At 46.7% G+C, this 17641-nt stretch overlaps 1 protein-coding gene across 2 annotated transcripts in view; it reads left to right on the top strand.

Moving 5' to 3' along the window:
- Positions 1-17641, top strand: part of LPAR5 (lysophosphatidic acid receptor 5) — a 122067-nt gene that overhangs the window by 92069 nt on the left and 12357 nt on the right. For both annotated transcript variants that reach the window (XM_078651564.1, XM_078651565.1), the window contains exon 2: positions 1860-2039. The gene's annotated coding sequence lies outside the window, so the exon portion shown is untranslated. The remainder of the gene's footprint in view (positions 1-1859; positions 2040-17641) is intronic.

Here is a 17641-nt window from a genome sequence, read left to right as displayed (position 1 = left end):
GAAAATGCTTGCTGAAACTCGATTTCCAAACATTTTCATTTGTGCACTATATCGGTCGTTTTATCAGTTAAACTGTTTATTTGTTTACATGTAGGGGCCATTTCAGTGGAAAGTGTGCGGTCTGTTAGTAACAGTGTGCTACTATACCATGACAGTGTGCTCTAAAATGCACCACCAGCAACATATTACACTCATATCACTCTCTTGCTGAATACATTTGCTACACTTGTTCTTCGAGCAGTAGCGGCCGGTGTTTGGGCAAAGTGGAGGGGTGGAGGGGGGAGCGGGGAGCGGGGACCGAGAAAGAGAGTAGAAGAAGAAAAGAGCTTGCCTGGAGCCCGCCGAATCACCGATCTTCTGTTCCTCTCGTGGCTCTGCTGCAGGCAGAGGCTCCAAGCCTCCCTGCAGCCAATCCTGAAGCAGCTCTCATGCATGAGAGCAGCTTCAGGATTGGCCTGAGCGCCCTCAATTTGCGCGCCCAAGGAAGACTGGGAGCCTCTGCCTGTTGTCTTCAACCTGGCAATGCAGCTCGGGTTGGAGACATCTCAGTGTGCAAGTGGGTGTGGCCAACCTGAGATGGCCGGCAAACCCACATGCGCACCGATAGCAGTGCCTACCACTCCCCCTTGTGACTACCCCCAAGACGCAGCACTTAGAAGTTGAAAAATCAAACCATAATAAACCTGTTTTATTATTGTTTTATTTTTCAACTTTTTAAGCTGCTGGCAGGTGGGGCGGAGCTCTTCCGCCATAGCCGAGGAGCCGCCGCTGTCTTTGAGTGACGCTTGGATTTCTTTCAGTCCCTGTGGGTTCAGTGATGTAACATTGATGGCAGCAGCTCCACTCTGAGACTGGTTCTGGCACCACAGAGAGGAACACAGTGTTTCCTCTCACTAGCGCCCATAATTCTTGCAAACACAGCCATTATTCCCTACAGTTCTAAAAGTTCTGTGTGGGTTTTCACATTAAAAAGGGAACTTCACGCTCTTTAATTGTTTCGCGATAGAAAATGTCGCTAATACCTATACATTTTCAAACTTCTGAAGAGAAGAGAAGTTTAACTCGCTAGGAAGTGGCATGTCAATTTTCAGTACCTACTAGCACTTGTGGCGAAATGAGGCTCTTGTGGGGAAATATTCCTAACATTTTGTCGGAAGCAACACTAGGGCGTAAATATTGAAAAATAGGGAAACTCTAAGGGCTACAGGTAGACCAACAATCTGGATCTCCACAAGACCCCTCGGCGGGTAGTAAAAACTTTGCATACGCTTACCCTACACCTAGTCAGCTGAGGATCCATGCATACATACACCACTTAGGAAGTCCCACCTCATTGGAGGAAGTCCCTCCCCCTAATATCCCTGCTGAAGGCGTGACTCGCTGACAATGCCTACTTTGTGCAATATGGGGCCCATAACCAAACCCAGGAGATTCTCAATCCCCAGGAGTGATGATTATTTTGCAATATTGATCTGCTGCCTATACAACATTTCTTTGCTTTGAAGTGGTAATTGCTGTGTTGGGATTGGTGTGGGAGAGGTGTGGTCCAGCGGTTGACTCCAGAGTGCAGGTTCACGGTTCGATCCCCGGCGGCAGCTCAGCTCAGCATCATGTGGCTCTGGGAAATAGCTCACTTAATCTCCCTAACAGCGCCTTGAAGCCCTTAAGTTGGTGATACTTGCAAATAGGAATTATAAAAATTATTCTTATCACCACCTCTCAAGGAGAAAGACAAGTCTTCCCCTGGTCACAAGCGTGCAGTGTTCACAAAGTGTTTGTCCATTGTCTACACAAATGCTCACATCGCAGCACCAACATCCTCTCGCTGTCCTAACCCTTCATCCTGCCTCCCTCTCCAGGTCTGAAGGCTGCAGGTACGCCAAAGGTGGTACCCCACGTCGCCACTGCATTGGCAGTCTGGTGGCAGATGACCTCTCCTGACCGGTGCCCTCTCTCTACCGACAAGAAGACCCTTCCACTGCTGGCCATCGGTTGAGGGCTGACATGGACCAAGGAACAGCGGCCAAAGATCTCCACAGGTATGGAGGCCACATGTGAAGGCCACTGTTCGCGGGAATGTTTGGTGGGGAGGGCGGTCGAAGGCACGGCAAGCATAAGCCAGTCGTTGGCAGAAGGTCTCACAAGTAAATACTGAGGATCAGTTCTGAGAAACAAAAGTAACTTCACGCTTTGGTTCAATTTGGGTAATGTGTTGCTTGATGTCACAGTTTGGTTTAGATTTCGTTTGAGTCTGACGTACGTTTGGGTTTGACTCTCGCTTTGACTTGGGTTATGTTGTGATGTGGTTGTGTTTTGCTTTAGATCACGACTGAGTTTAGCTATCACTTGAGTTGTATTTATTTTTGGATCATGTTTTGGTCTGTCGTGTATGTGACTGGGGGTGAATGCTTTGCCACTGTGCAACATTCCGTCCATCATCTTGTGTGTTTTGCTGTTCGCCCTATGTGGGAAGGGTATGCCCAGACGTGGGTCCCGTGCTCACTAAGCCACTGGAGTCAAGCTAGCCTGGCTGATGACGGCTGATAGCCAGAAACCGGTCCTAGGATGCTTGATTCCGGTCCAGGGAAGACATGGCTTGGCAGTTCGGGCTGGACTGTTCCCATGAGGCACAGGGTCAAGACTGATTTGCATATGGCCATGTCTGAACTGGGGTGGCGTGGTGAGCAAAATAACGATGGATTAAACCCAGATATGTGACGGGGGGTGAATGTTTTGCCAATGTGCAACATTCCGTCAATCATCTTGTGTGTTTTGATGTATTGCATCAAGGCAAATTTTGGTTTGCATCCCTTTACTCCTTTTCTGGTAGGGCTCACATTGTGATTCGTTCATGGTTTGGTTAGCGACATATTGTGGTTTAAGACAGTTTAGCTTGGGTCTTATTTTGCGCTGGGTCGTGCATGTTTGTACACATGATAAGGAGACAATCGCTGAGGATCACAGGCTCGGTGACGGACAGACAGCTCAATAGAGAGTGATTGAGGCGAGCATTTATTAGGTCAAATATTAAATATATTTAAATTGCATTTTCTCTGGACTGGGACAGTACCCGGTGTGTTTGCACACATGGCATAAGCAAACCTTCCCCCGTTAGTGCTATATAAATACTTCTGAACAAACAAAGACCAGTTGCTGCTCTGATATCTCATATCCGGGGTAATTACCGGAAGTGGGTGGAGGAGTTGGGTGGGGGAGCAGACTCTGACCTGCCCCACCACCTTGCTACAGTGATAGGCCTGACGTGCAGAGGCCAACCGTCCTCATGAGGGTGACCGTCAACAAAAGCCTTCAGTGGCAGGGACTGGTAGGGCCACATTTCTCACTATAATGGTAGTAGTAGATTCGAAAAAGACTCGTACAGGCAGCACCAGATATGAAGAAAATCACAAAGTCAAAATGTTCTGAGAATAAACTTCTTCTTTTTATTGAATTTTTTGTTTTTTGGGGTGCACAGGACAGCCAACGCGTTTCGCTCCCCACCTTGGGAGCTTCGTCAGGGCAGAGTCAACAAATGATATTGTACAAGCTGAAGTATGTTGGTCCAAATCAGACAGGCAATATAGAACTCAATCAAGGTCCCAATAGTCATGTAATGCACAAAGTTAAAGAAATCGCACACAGAATAAGTGTAGGCGATAATTGTGGCGTCGACCAAGTTGTATAGGGTCAAGTTCAAAATTAGTTAGAGTACGAATAGAGACAACAAATATAAGGGGTTCCTGAGGATATCATTTATAAGTAGAGATGACGTTTTTTCAGAAAAGGAAGGGCAGACCTTGATAAGCCGCCACAAACACTTGTTCTCTGGAACGAATATCACCCACAGCGAGTCCCCCGTGATAGATTCCAACCTAGTAGTAGATTCGTTTATTGTTCAGTTAATTAAAACTCACAATTGAATGAAGAATGGAGACATTGCATTAAAAACCACATAAAAGTCATCCATCTTTTGATTCGTGCACCATATGCAGTTGCTACAAAATCAGTATGCCAAGTTTAAAGTGGCAGTGCATAGAGATGTAAACACAACCAGTTGACAATTGAAAGGAGACATTACATTAAAAACCACATAAATGGCATCCATCCTTTGATACGTGCATTAAAAACCACATACATTTCATCCATCTATTGATGCGTGCATCATGTGCAGATGCTACAAAATGAGTATGCCAAGTTTAAAGTACCGGTGCATAGAGATATAAACATAAACAGTACAGTTTAGTCAATACATGTAGACTTTAATGATTACTAATGAGTCTCTTTCCCACTATATCAAAGAACTTTGGGGCATATTACCAACGATTAGCGATATTTAACGCTAACGATGCTTAGCAACGAATTTTTTAACGCTAAGCATCGCCGGAAATTATCGCAGAGATAACTTGCTATTAGCAAGGTTTATCTCAAAAGTGATAAAAATCCTCACGCTAATTGCCAAATGAGAGATTATCGCTGGAAAACCAACGATAATCTCTCGAAGTTTGGCGTTAGCTTGATGATAGGGGCTCACAAACTTAGCCATGATATCCACCTTCCGTAGGATATCATGGCTAAGTCAGGAAAATACCAGGTGTAAAAAAGCAGTGCTAAGCACGGTTAGCACTGCTTTTTTATCTCTAACAGGATTAGCGAAATTCTTGATAATAGGAGAAATGTCGCTTAACAACATTTCTCCTATTATTTTACTCTGGATTGCCCCCTTTGCATCTCATTAGAGATGCATGGGGAAACGTAGAGAAAAAGGGTGCTAACATGTGAAATTTGCGTGTTAGCACCCTGTTGCTGATAGGGAGATAATTTTATCTCCGCTTTCTTGGCTTTTAAAGCCAAAAAAGCGGAGATAAATCCCTTGATAATATGCTCCTTTGTACGGTGATAGTTTAGTTGGGTAACAGTAGGGTTGAAGTATAGCTTCACTGCCTGCCTACAAGTCCAGATGCCGCTCTGTTTAAAAGTTGGCCGGAGTAGAGTGCGTCTAATGTCCATTAGGCCTTGACAAATGCAGATAACAAATAATCCTCTCTTCCCAATCTGCAGAGACGGCAGATATGCTCTCCTATTGTCCTTTTCCTGGGGAGGAAGTGCAGGAGGATTGGTAAAATAATAAAGCGTAGTCTTAAAAATATTTCTTTTGTCTTCATTTTGAAGCCCATGCTTAAATACGTTTATGGATTTCTCACTATAAGGATGGGCCTTCAAATCCCAGAATACTTATTCTTTAGAGCTTTTGATAGAGCACCGCTAACCCCAAGGAGTGACAGACCACTTCACAACAAAGGTGAAAAGAGAGCAGCAGTTCAGTTCTTAATTTGAGCCGGTGGTTTCCGGGTGCTCAGCACCGGCACTTAATTGTTGGCACCGGCACGTAATTTCCGACACCAGCACTTATGACAGCTGCCACATGGTGGCGCTGTGTGTATAATTTGGAGATGAGCAGTACAGCAATTGTTTATTAATTCAGTATGCATTAAAAACAACTAATACCTGCCGCCCAAGCCAATCTTATAAGTGGCCCCGAGGTCAGCAGAGGCAGTTCTCTCAACACCTCTTCTGGAGTGAAAAAGACCCAAACTGGAGCTGCAAAAGGGCAGCAGGAGGAGCAGAGGTTGTGGGTAAAGTGTAGCCTTGGGTGAGGTAAAGGTGGGGGAGCAACAGAGAAAGTACACCGGCGAGGGCCTAAGGCAATGAACAGTCTGCATACACTTTGCAAGCAGGTGCAGTGGCACCGGAGCGCAGGTGGGCGAGTAGCCACCTGCAGCCAGTTCCCGGCTCAGAGCACAAGGATGGTGATATCATTAGTGCAGCAAGTGCAGTGGCACCAGAGTGCAGGTGGGCGAGTCGCCACCTGCAGCCAGTTCCCGGCTCAGAGCACAAGGATGGTGATATCATTAGTGCAGCAGGTGCAGTAGCACATGTTTGTGGAACCCACAACAGCCTGTATCCAGCACTGAGCACAGTGCCACAGCCATCAGGGAAGCAGCAGGTGGAGGGAAGCATGTTGACAACAGTGAGCGAGAGAGGATGGGGAAGCAAGCTGACAGCAAAAAGTGGGTGTTAGGGGATGGGGCAGCAGCTAACAGCAGATTGTGGGATGCAGGGACTGGGGAAGAAAGCTGACAATGGAGAATGGCCTGGAGAGGGTGAGAGGCTGGGCGGCAAACTGACAAGGGAGGGTGAGCCAGGGGGGGTTTGGAGGGCAAGCTGACAATTCAGGGTGGTTGTGAGCAATTGGGGTAAGCAAGCTGACACTGGGGGGCAGGTTGGAGGTGACTGGGTGTATCAAGCTGACAGTGGGGAGTGTGCAGAATGGGTAGGGCAGCAATCAGGCAAGAGGGGATTGGGCCGCAAGCTGGCAATGGAGGGTGAGTGGTAAGGAGCTGGGAATCAAGCTGACACCAGAGAGTGGACAGGAGGGGTTATAAATGTAAATGTTTTGTATTTATATAGCGAACGTCTACCCGGAGGCCTCGTAGCTCTGTATTCATACCGCTGTGGAACGCATCCAGGCTTTCCTGTGAAATGTCCACTCCTGGGCTCCCCCAAGGTGAAGCCAGGCATCCAAGCGCTGCTGGGGCCTTTGTGGAGATTAAGCAAGCTATTGCCCAGAGTCACAGAGTGGGACCCATGATTAGACTAGGCACCGAGGCGAGAATTAATAGGTCCGGGGAAATTGAGTCCAAGACCTGCCGAGGCGGGAATTGAACCCTGGTCCCGGGCTAGACCTCTGCATCAGGGTTTGCCGCTCTAACCATTGAGCCACACTTCAAACCTGACACTTTCTCTCAATTCTGTGGATTATTTTTAGGTCTTGCCTATGACAGCACGTGCGCTGTTGCAAGACATATTGTTAACTATTTTTTTAAATATATTTATTGAGTTTTCATCCATATAACATCTCAGTATTGTATTGATAACAATTACAAATCATATACATTCCATCTGTCCCAATCCACAAATTAAAACAACAGTACACAGGTTGGTGAAACACACAGAAATAGGAAGGTGGAGGGAAGAGGATGAGGAAGCAAATGGACAGCTAAAGATGAGCTGGCGAGGCTGGGGGAGCCAAGAGACAAGGTGGTGGTGGGGAAGCAAGAGAGGCAAGGGAGCATGGTCAGGAAGGAAACAAGAACAGAAACTCCGGGAGGGTGAGAAAGAGGAACCCAGAGGGCAGAGATGTACACAAGGAAGGCAGCCGGAAAACATATCTTATAGTGTGCTTAAACAAAAAGAAAAAAGTAGCACCAGACAAATAAACAGTGGAAGGAGAATGCATCCATGCTCCAGGGGAATGACAAACACAAAAGGAAGGATGTCTATGGAAGCTGAAAATAGGAAGCAAGAAAATGAGCGCGATAATGAAGTCAACCTGTGGTAAGCAATGGGCGTGTTTTAAGCCCACTATAAGATAACAATATGTCTGAGGGATGTGGGGTTTGAAGTTAAATTATCTAGTTTTGTTTTCCATAGGTAATTGTAGTATGAGGTGGATAGCACCGGATATTAGGTGTGTTTCGGTTCTTAACAGCGGGAAGTGTACTGTTGTATTAATTTGTGGATTGGGACAGATGGAATGTATATGATTTGTAATTGCTATCAATCCAATACTGAGATGTTATATGGATGAAAACTCAATAAATATATAAAAAACAAAAAGGTAACAATATGTCTTGCAACAGCGCATGTGCTGTCATAGGCAAGACCTAAAAATAATCCACAGGATTGAGAGAAAGTGACATGGTTGCGTAAACTGAGTCTATGGCTCAGCTCAACAAGGTTTGTTTTCACACCTACGTGTGACACGGGTGAACTTAGTCCAATGCACCAGCGATGAATGGGAAAAACAGATTATTGCAGGCCCGCAGAACCCCAGCCAATATATAAATGAGGTGGTGACAATGCTTTTGGGTTACTAACAGGGAGCAGTTGTAATCCAAACAATTCTTGCCTTGCTATGGGCTTCTTAGGTCAACATGGAATCTGGTGCTGTGCTCGTCTTGATCTGTTGTCTGCCACATGGGTGAAGTTTCTCTCCTATGTGGTCAAGAAACGGTCCTTACATATTGAATCTTATCAGAGATTGGGATTTCTGACATAAATTGAGGAATATCTGCGCCTGAGACGTTTCATTATACACATATAAGATCAGAGGACATTGCAGGAATTCACTATTTTGGCTATATGTCTGTATTTGTTTTTATTTGACCTTGAAAAGGGCACCTGTCCCAGACTGATATTGCACTAGCGGTTTTGTTGATGTATTTATCTGATTGACTTGATACTTTCACAGTTCTGGGAAATATAGGCACAGATGACATCCGCGTCAAAGGCAGACATGTTGATGATTCTGCAGAATTTGAAGAAAAAAGGCAGCCACCATTGTCAAAGGTGGTGACCTCCATTATTTAGGATGGATTCGGGCCAAAGGTAAACAAACTGGACAGGATAACTAAAATGGAGCGAATAGCTAAAGTAGAACATGTCTTGTATGTTTTAAGAACCTAAAACTAAAAGAAAGAAGCCTAAAAGAAAGTGATTAAAAAAGATAAAAAATAATAGAATAATGGGGGGAACCAGTCATAAGATTTATGACATTCCTGGAGTAATTTCTAAGCTAAATAGTCACTAAATTATCACTGAATGTGTTTTTGATTGATCTTGCTTATTAGACATATTCATAATACATTTACAGAAAAAAGCAAATGCCGGAAACATGCATTTGGTGAGATAGCAATTCATTACTTGTTACATGTTCAAAAACGCATGCCTCCAAACTGAAATGAAATTGGGTCACTGCGTTGGAAAACATGATCCTTACAACAACAGGAAGTGTGCATCTTAGGCAAGACCTAAAAGGAACCCACAAGCGTGAGAGAAAGAGACGGGAAGTGTAGGGTGGTGGAAAAAAAGTGGCATGACGTGCAATCAATTCGAGACAGCCGTAGTATTCCTCAGCCTCAGCATTTAGCAGCCTGCATGTATTTTGTTTTACTTATTATTCACCGAGCATTATTCTAATCCGCATATGTCAGAACCACAATGGTGTTTATCTTTAAGTATCACCTTGTCCTTCTCCACAAAAACAAGGAAGAGTTTGGGCAAAGACAGAGGTGCTATTTTGGAAGGTGTCCTCCCTGGTCTGATCTAGAAGACCGCCCTCATGAATGTTGATTGGTACGAAGGTCAGCTTTCATGGGCCTTTACAACGCAAGTCGTTACAACGACTTCGGCTGGAGGGCGTTGTTGGATAGGGAATAGTTTAATTTTCTATTCCAACACCTTCCTTACTGTAACGTGGGCTGGAGTTGGAACAGAAAATTAAACTATTCCACTATCCAGCGCTTACATCGCAAGTCGTTGTAACGACTTGCGTTGTAAAAACAGCGTTGTAATGGCCCGTGTGGTAAAAGCCCGCGTTGTAATGTCATACAACCCTTTGAATGGGGCTTGAGACCGGTGCAAGGACAGAAGAACATGCATGATGTGCTCTCTTGAGTTGGTATTGGTTGCAATACATGGATGCTTAGCACTGTGGTATTTTGGAAGGCTGGCCTAAGCCCTGCTAAAGTAGTCTAGGTGCAAATTAAGGAACTTTGCAGTCACAAAGCCTCTTTGAAGGAGAGGAAGGGCTCTGCGTAGCTCTTGGGGGTGATACTGTCACGAATGGTCCGCGGTCTGCATTCGGGGCCCAGAGAAATACCTTTATCAATGAGAATTCATACATTATTTACCATATAGGCTCAAGGGTGTGAATACAGCAAACATTCTGACCGTCCTTCGATGTTCAGCCATGTCTCAAATATCTATGTACTTAACAAACTCGTTCTCCAGGGTCTCCCTGGTGATTACTGCTAAAGCACCTTGGGATGGTCAAGACAGTAAATGTGTGCACTACCAATGTCTTAACTTAGACACTCACTCATAAAACAAACAGAGATGAGGCTACAGGGCAGTGTCCTGAACCCCAGTGATGTGAAGGGAAGGACTTATTCACTCCAGAGACCTAAAAACCCACAAGGAATCCAGTCTGACTTCTTGCTTTCCTAGAATACAAAGTTCTTCAAGAGCTTGTATAAAGATGAGACTAGTGGCAAGTGGCATCCTTTGGTGCACCTCTCTTTCTCAAGAAGAACAACTGGAAGCAGAGACAGGCTGGACCAGTAAAGTGATGAAGGTGTCTAGTGTTTGTCGCGGCCGAGGGGGGGTCTCAGTTAGTTTGTCTCCGGAGTTAGGAGAAGGCCTCAATTTTGTTTTTAAGGATGTTTTGCCACCTTAGCCCCCTATGATCCAGGAAATCTCTTTCTCTGAACATTGCTTATCACTAATGAATAAAAGTCTACAGCAGAGTTCAAATGCAGACAGGACAAAGATAATTGCACTTACCAGTTGGGGGAGGCAGTTCTTGGCTGCTTACAAGGGCCGTCAAGTGATTTCGAGGACAAGGAGAGTCCATGTCCATTTGCTATCACTCACCAGCACAGGAAGTGACATCACTGAATCTCCCATCATCCACCTGCACGGGAAATTACATCACTGAATTTTCCATCATCCATCTGGACAGAAAGTGACATTACTGGTTATCCCGCCAAAACCCTCTTTAAAAGAAGAAGCAAAACAAGGGGACTTCCTTTCCCACCATCCATCAGCACCAGAAATTACATCATGGCATCCTGGACTTCTCCCTCCAGGACCTACTTAATGACAACTGCAACATGGACGCTCAGCGGGCGTGCCAAAGGCAAGCCCAAATGCACCCATCCATGCCTGGACCACCTCCAGTGCCATGAAGTCTGGTCCAATCAGTGCCCAGTGTACTCTGTAGCACCTCTTAGGTCACTAGATCCCGGACGCCATTCTCCCTAACTGCTGCCGTACTGCACCTCACACCATGGTAGGAGTTTTCTCCTGTACCTGCTACCGGTTCTCCAGCAGCCACCCACCTACACCCCCCCCACACAAGCACTAACAACACCCTCAACACCCCTCCCAACATTCACATCTCACAAGCACCAACGTCTACACACCCACCCTACACCACACGCCACAGCAAGCCTTCATGCTAACACCCACTCGCATGCATGCTTTACAACACATGATCACTCAGCAAACACACAACCAAAATATGTGACCTTCTGAGCAATGACGCATCCGACATTCTCTTCATCACAGAGTTCTGGCTCAACCCCTCATCAGGTCCTGACATCGCTATGGCAATCCCAGAGGGCTACAAGATCACTCGACAGGACCGGAAGAAGCTGAAGACCTGGCTCTTCATATAAGCACATTGAGACCACACGCCTAAACACCTTGCTGAAGCGCCTGGATACCCTCGAGGGTGATTAGTGTGCTATACAAATCAAAATAACATAACATACTGTGATGGGTTTCAGAGCTTTTGGCCAAGGGCTTCACAGGACTTAGATACAGCCGAGGTCAACAATGAGGAGGGGCAGGGGGTGAAGAGGCCTGTCCTTGCTGGGTTAAACAGCTGTTTACTAGAAAGGTCATAGAACTTACAGGTCTGCGGAACGGGGGAGGGAGGACTATTTAGTGATGGGCTAGACAACTGTTTACTAGGGATGTCATAGGAGTTATAGGCCTTGGAAACGCGGGGTGAGAGTCCATTCGGTGCTGGGCTAGACAGCTGTTTAATAGGGAAGATCCAGGACTTACATGTCGGGGGAAAGGAGTGGCAAGACCATGTGATTCTGGGCTTGACAGCTGTTTACTAGGGCGATCACAGCAAAACACACAAGATGATGGACGGAATGTTGCACAATGGCAAAACATTCACCCCCAGTCACAGATCTGGGTTTAATCCATCGTTATTTTGCTCACCAAGCCACCCCAGTTCAGACATGGCCATATGCTAATCAGTCTTGACCCTGTGCCTCATGGGAACAGTCCAGCCCGAACTGCCAAGCCATGCCTTCCCTGGACCGGAATCAAGCATCCTAGGACCGGTTTTTGGCTATCCGCCGTCTTCAGCCAGGATAGCTTGACTCCTGTGGCTTAGTGAGCACGGGACCCACGTCTGGGCATACCCTTCCCACATAGGGTGAACAGCAGAACCCACAAGATGATGGACGGAATGTTGCACAATGGCAAAACATTCACCCCCAGTCACAGATCTGGGTTTAATCCATCATTATTTTGCTCACCAAGCCACCCCAGTTCAGACATGGCCATATGCAAATCAGTCTTGACCCTGTGCCTCATGGGAACAGTCCAGCCCGAACTGCCAAGCGATGTCTTCCCTGGACCGGAATCAAGCATCCTAGGACCGGTTTCTGGCTATCAGCCGTCTTCAGCCAGGATAGCCAGGATAGCTTGACTCCAGTGGCTTAGTGAGCACAGGACCCACGTCTGGGCATACCCTTCCCACATAGGGTGAACAGCAAAACACACAAGATGATGGACGGAATGTTGCACAATGGCAAAACATTCACCCCCAGTCACAGATCTGGGTTTAATCCATCGTTATTTTGCTCAAAAAGCCACCCCAATTCAGACATGGCCATATGCAAATCAGTCTTGACCCTGTGCCTCATGGGAACAGTCCAGCCCGAACTGCCAAGCGATGTCTTCCCTGGACCGGAATCAAGCGTCCTAGGACCGTTTTCTGGCTATCAGCCGTCTTCAGCCAGGATAGCTTGACTCCAGTGGCTTAGTGGGGTGGCTTGGTGAGCAAAATAACGATGGATTAAACCCAGATCTGTGACTGGGGGTGAATGTTTTGCCATTGTGCAACATTCCGTCCATCATTTTGTGTGTTTTGCTGTTCACCCTCTGTGGGAAGGGTATGCCCAGACGTGGGTCCAGTGCTCACTAAGCCACTGGAGTCAAGCTATCCTAGCTGAAGACGGCTGATAGCCAGAAACCCGTCCTAGGATGTTTGATTCCGGTCCAGGGAAGACATGACTTGGCAGTTCGGGCTGGACTGTTTCCATGAGGCACAGGGCCAAGACTGATTTGCATATGGTCATGTCTGAACTGGGGTGGCTTGGTGAGCAAAATAACGATGGATTAAACCCAGATCTGTGACTGGGGGTGAATGTTTTGCCATTGTGCAACATTCCGTCCATCATCTTGTGTGTTTTGCTAGGGCGATCACAGGACTTACAGGTCGGGGGAAAGAGGCGGGCGACCATTCGAGGCTGGGCTACATAGGTGTTTACTAGGGATGTCATAGGAATTACATGTGGGGGAAATGGGGTGAGACCATTCAGGCTGGACTACACAGTGATTTACAAGGGAGGTCACGTGACTTTCCTCTGAACGTGCCTCTCCATATTTTACTCCTCCTCCTCTACCTTTAAACATAAAGTGACAGCTAGGGCTTTTTGCACTTTTATCTCTAAGCACCATGCACTTTTCTGGATTAAGATTTGTTTTTTTTTCATACAACGCTGGGGTGCTTTTTTATCTGGATGTATGTGACCCCCCTGGACAATGAGCATATTCACGGCTTTGTACCGGAGATGCAGGTGTTATGGTGTTTATAGATAAGGTACCAAGCCTGGAGGGATGTTGGGTTAATACAGTGCTGTACTTCAAGCACCAGGAAGCTGCTGTGGTCCGGGAAACATTCACTACAATGCATCCATTACAACGACGTACCTTTACAATGCAACAGTTTCAAAGCATCTGCCTTTACATCGCATGCCATTACAATGCATGCCATTACAACGCATGCCATTACAATGCATGCAATTACAACGCATTATAAGGTAAGTAATGGAGATTAGGGTGGGTATGGGTTTTGGGGTACATGGGAATAGTAATTTTTACCCCTACACTATCCAACACTTACCTTACTGTTGCACTCACTGGAGTGGGAATAGTCATTTTTACCCCTACACTATCCAACACTTACCCTACTGTTGCCCTAAAAGTATTATGCGGTGTAATGGTATGCATTGTAATGGTATGCGTTGTAATGTAATGTGTTTTTAATGGTAGTTTTTAAAAATGCGTTGGAATAGCATGCGTTGTAAAACCATGCAATGTAATGGTAGTTGCGATGTAAAGACTGTGTTGTAAAAGCATGCACTGTATTTGCATGCATTGTAACATCATATATTCCTGTGGTCCAGGTAGGATTGTCTAGCCACGCTGATTAGATGATTATTTCCAAACCCTCCAGGCACTGGTTGCTTTGCCTGTGTCCAGCTCTTGCCTGGATCACCCCAAGTAGGTTTCAGTGTCTATAGGTGGTCTAGAGGGTTGAGCCATGCCAGGTTTTCAGGATACCCACCAGTGGCGGCTGGTGAAGTTTCAAAGTCATGGGGCGTGAAATGCGAGCACATCAGTCCCAAAGAAGAGGGTTGGTTATACCTGCACGGCCTAAGTCTTAAGTTAAAAGCATTCTTTCATTGACAGGATTGCTCCTTACTTTTCTTTCCTAAATACCCTATCTCCGGCAAAACACCCTTCCCACAAGAGTGCAGCTGAAGACAGACAGCATCTCAGTCAAGGCGCTTAAGAATTGTAATCTAAACACAGCATGTTACATATCTGACCCTGGCCTGCCTTTCAACCATTGTTAGTGGCGCAGCAGGATTTGATGGCTTGCATTTAAAATAAATAAATACAACTAACTGTTCTCCCTCCTGCTCCTGCTCCACAGCTCGCTTCTCTCAAGAGAGACTGTGGCTATGGCAAAGCATTTAGGGGCAGATTTACAAGCCCCTTGCTCCACTTTTACTCCGCCGTTGCGCCACTTTTGTGAAGCAGCGGCGGCGTAAGCCATGTGCCACGCTGCGCCTTATTTACAACATAACGCATATAGGGAGATGCATCACATTGTAAAGCCGGAGCGCCACGTAAAAGTGACACAGTGAAATCTGCAAGATTTCACGGAATCACTTTTACGGCCATGTTGCGTCAAAACCCTGCGCCTCCTTGATGCAGGCGTAAGGAGTGACACACCATGTTGTGGATAGGCCAGGTTGGAACAGTGCCGGAGTTGTGTCGCGCCCGTGACACAACTCCAACACTGCTCCAACCTTACGCCGGCAGATGCGACACGCATCTGTTTATCTATGTGCCATGATTGTAAATGTGGCTTATCTGTGGTGGCGCAAGGGTAAACATGCGTCATGCATCTTTCCTGGTGCATCCCTGCTGATTTGCAGGAATGCGCCAGGAAACGTAAATCTGCCCCAGAATGTACATCGTATGCATGAGCAGAGGGGTCAGTGAGGCTCTTTTTTTTTTTTGCAGTTATATATTGCACAAACTCGACCTGAAGGTATTGGAATACTTTACATGAGCGCCAGTTACTTTACACAAGGACACATTCATTAAAAAAATAAAAAAGATTACATGATTTGCTCAGAATCACAGGATGTTGAGCCGACGACAAGATTCGAACCTGGTTCCCCACGAACTGTGAAAGGGTGGGGTGATATAGTGCCAGTGTTTGATTGACACTTAACCCCTGGGGCTACAGGGATGCATACTGGAGCACCCAGGTTTAAGTTTTCTTCTTTGTCAGGAGGGGCAGGTCCATTGCGTTGCACACTATGGGGCCGATTACGATGTCTGGCAGAAAGCCTCCTCCCGACAGTCAGAATCTCCTAGACCTTGTCAGAACCCTTCCGGCCGACTCGGTCAGTTTACAATCCGCCCGACTCTTAAGATGTTCGCGGTCGGTTAGCACAATCTTTCCGAATCGGTTCCGACCGGCTCTCGGAGAATTCATGTTGGTTGGACGTGCATCGTACAGCTCTACAGACTGCGTTTCCGACCTAGCGATTACGATGTTGGTTTCCAACAGCCTTTCCGAGTCATCCTGTTCGACATGAAAAGGATGTCAAAAGTGACTTTTGGGGCCCCGAGCAGGGCCCACTTTATCCTGCGGCCTCCGGTAGGGGGCCGAGGAGGTACCTAAGGGATCCCTCTGTAAAACCCTGCACTGTGTGGCAGGCATCATGGGGTTCCTGCTACTGGGTGCAGAATTTTCCGTCCCCCCATTTCCCCATAGGAGCCTGTGTTGTAGGGCGAGACGCGGGCACCCATAGGAGTCAATGGGAATCAGACTGAACAGTGTTTGGTCACATCGTAATCGGTCGGTAGGAACTGCTGACCGCAAGTTGGTCGGTCCCGATTCCGTGTCGGTGTCAGAAGGAGGAAACTCCGACTGACATCGTAATGAGGCCCTAAGTTTTTGCCAGGCTGGTGACCTCACAAGTCTCAGGGCTGTGAGATCATCAGCCCGGTAAATGTTAAAGGCAACCTGCAATGTCTTTCTACATGCATTAAAGCATGTAAGAATACAGGAGGGTGAAATACAGTGAGTGTTTTTGCACTGCCTGCATAGCTACTTTCTACATTTTTAAAAATTAATAAATAAAAATCTTCCAATTTAATAAATGAAAAAAGCTACTGATCGAAGAGACAGGTCTTGAGAAGTCTTCTGAAGGCCAGCAGGTCCTGGGTCTGTCGTAGGCTGGTAGGGAGAGCGTTCCAGGTCTTTGCGGCGAGGTAGGACAAGGATCTGACCCCGACGGTTGTTTTCCGGATACGAGGAACTGAGGCGAGGGCGAGGCTGGCAGAGCGGAGGCTTCGGAAGCTGAATCGGTCGTTGAGGTATGTAGGTCCAGTGTTGTGTAGCGCTTTGTGTGCGGGGATGAGGAGTTTGAAGGTGATCCTCTTGTTGACGGGGAGCCAGTGTAGACTTCTCAGATGGGGTGTGATGTGGCTGCGTCGGGGGACGTCAAGGATCAGTCGTGCCGAGGCGTTCTGGATTCGTTGTAGTCGTCTCAGGAGTTGGTTGTTGTTCCTGAGTAGAGGGCGTTCCCGCAGTCGAGTCTGCTGGTGACGAGGGCCTGGGTGACGGTTTTTCTCGTGTCGGGGGGGATCCATTTGAAGATCCTGCGGAGCATTCGGAGGGTATTGAAGCAGGACATGGAGACGGCGTTGACTTGCTTGGTCATGGAGAGGGCGGAGTCGAGGATGACCCCCAGGTTGCGTGCGTGGTCGTTGGGTTCCGGGGCAGTGCCTAGCGATGTGGGCCACCAGGAGTCGTCCCAGGCTGATGGGGTGGGTCCGAGGATGTGGACCTCCGTTTTGTCTGAGTTCAGTTTCAGTCTGCTGTCCTTCATCCAGTCGGTGACTTCCTTTCCTTGATTGACAGCTTCCACTGAAATGTAAACCACAGAATAGACATGCAAAATATTGTAAATGCTTTGGGAGTACTTGCCATTCAACTAACTTTTTTGATTTTACTACAGACAGCTTTAGTTGTCTGAGAGACCTCAGTTTACCAATACTTTGAAAAACTAACTATAAGAAGTTATACATCTGTACATAGAGTGGGCTTTGGGTCAGCCAGCTTCAGCCATTGGCTTGCATAATTTTTTTGTCGTTTGCCATTGCTTGGATGGACTGTCCACTAAGACCATAATATTTTGATAATGCCTACATTGTCTAATTTGAGCTGCCTTTTGTCTTGGCTATGGAGCTCAAGAAGTCCCTTTGTTGGCTTGCATATGCAACATGACGAGTATTAAAGCATTTACATTGCTGACGTGATAACATCTTAATAGCTGCTTTGCAGGGTTTTCTGTAGGAAGTGTGCTATCTCTTTTATTTATGAAAAACTTAAGGCTATTTA

This window comes from Lissotriton helveticus, chromosome 7 (genome assembly GCF_964261635.1).
Source record: "Lissotriton helveticus chromosome 7, aLisHel1.1, whole genome shotgun sequence".
NCBI lineage: Eukaryota > Metazoa > Chordata > Amphibia > Caudata > Salamandridae > Lissotriton > Lissotriton helveticus.
Note: the sequence above shows the minus strand (reverse complement) of the source record. Positions and strands in the feature narration are given on the sequence as shown.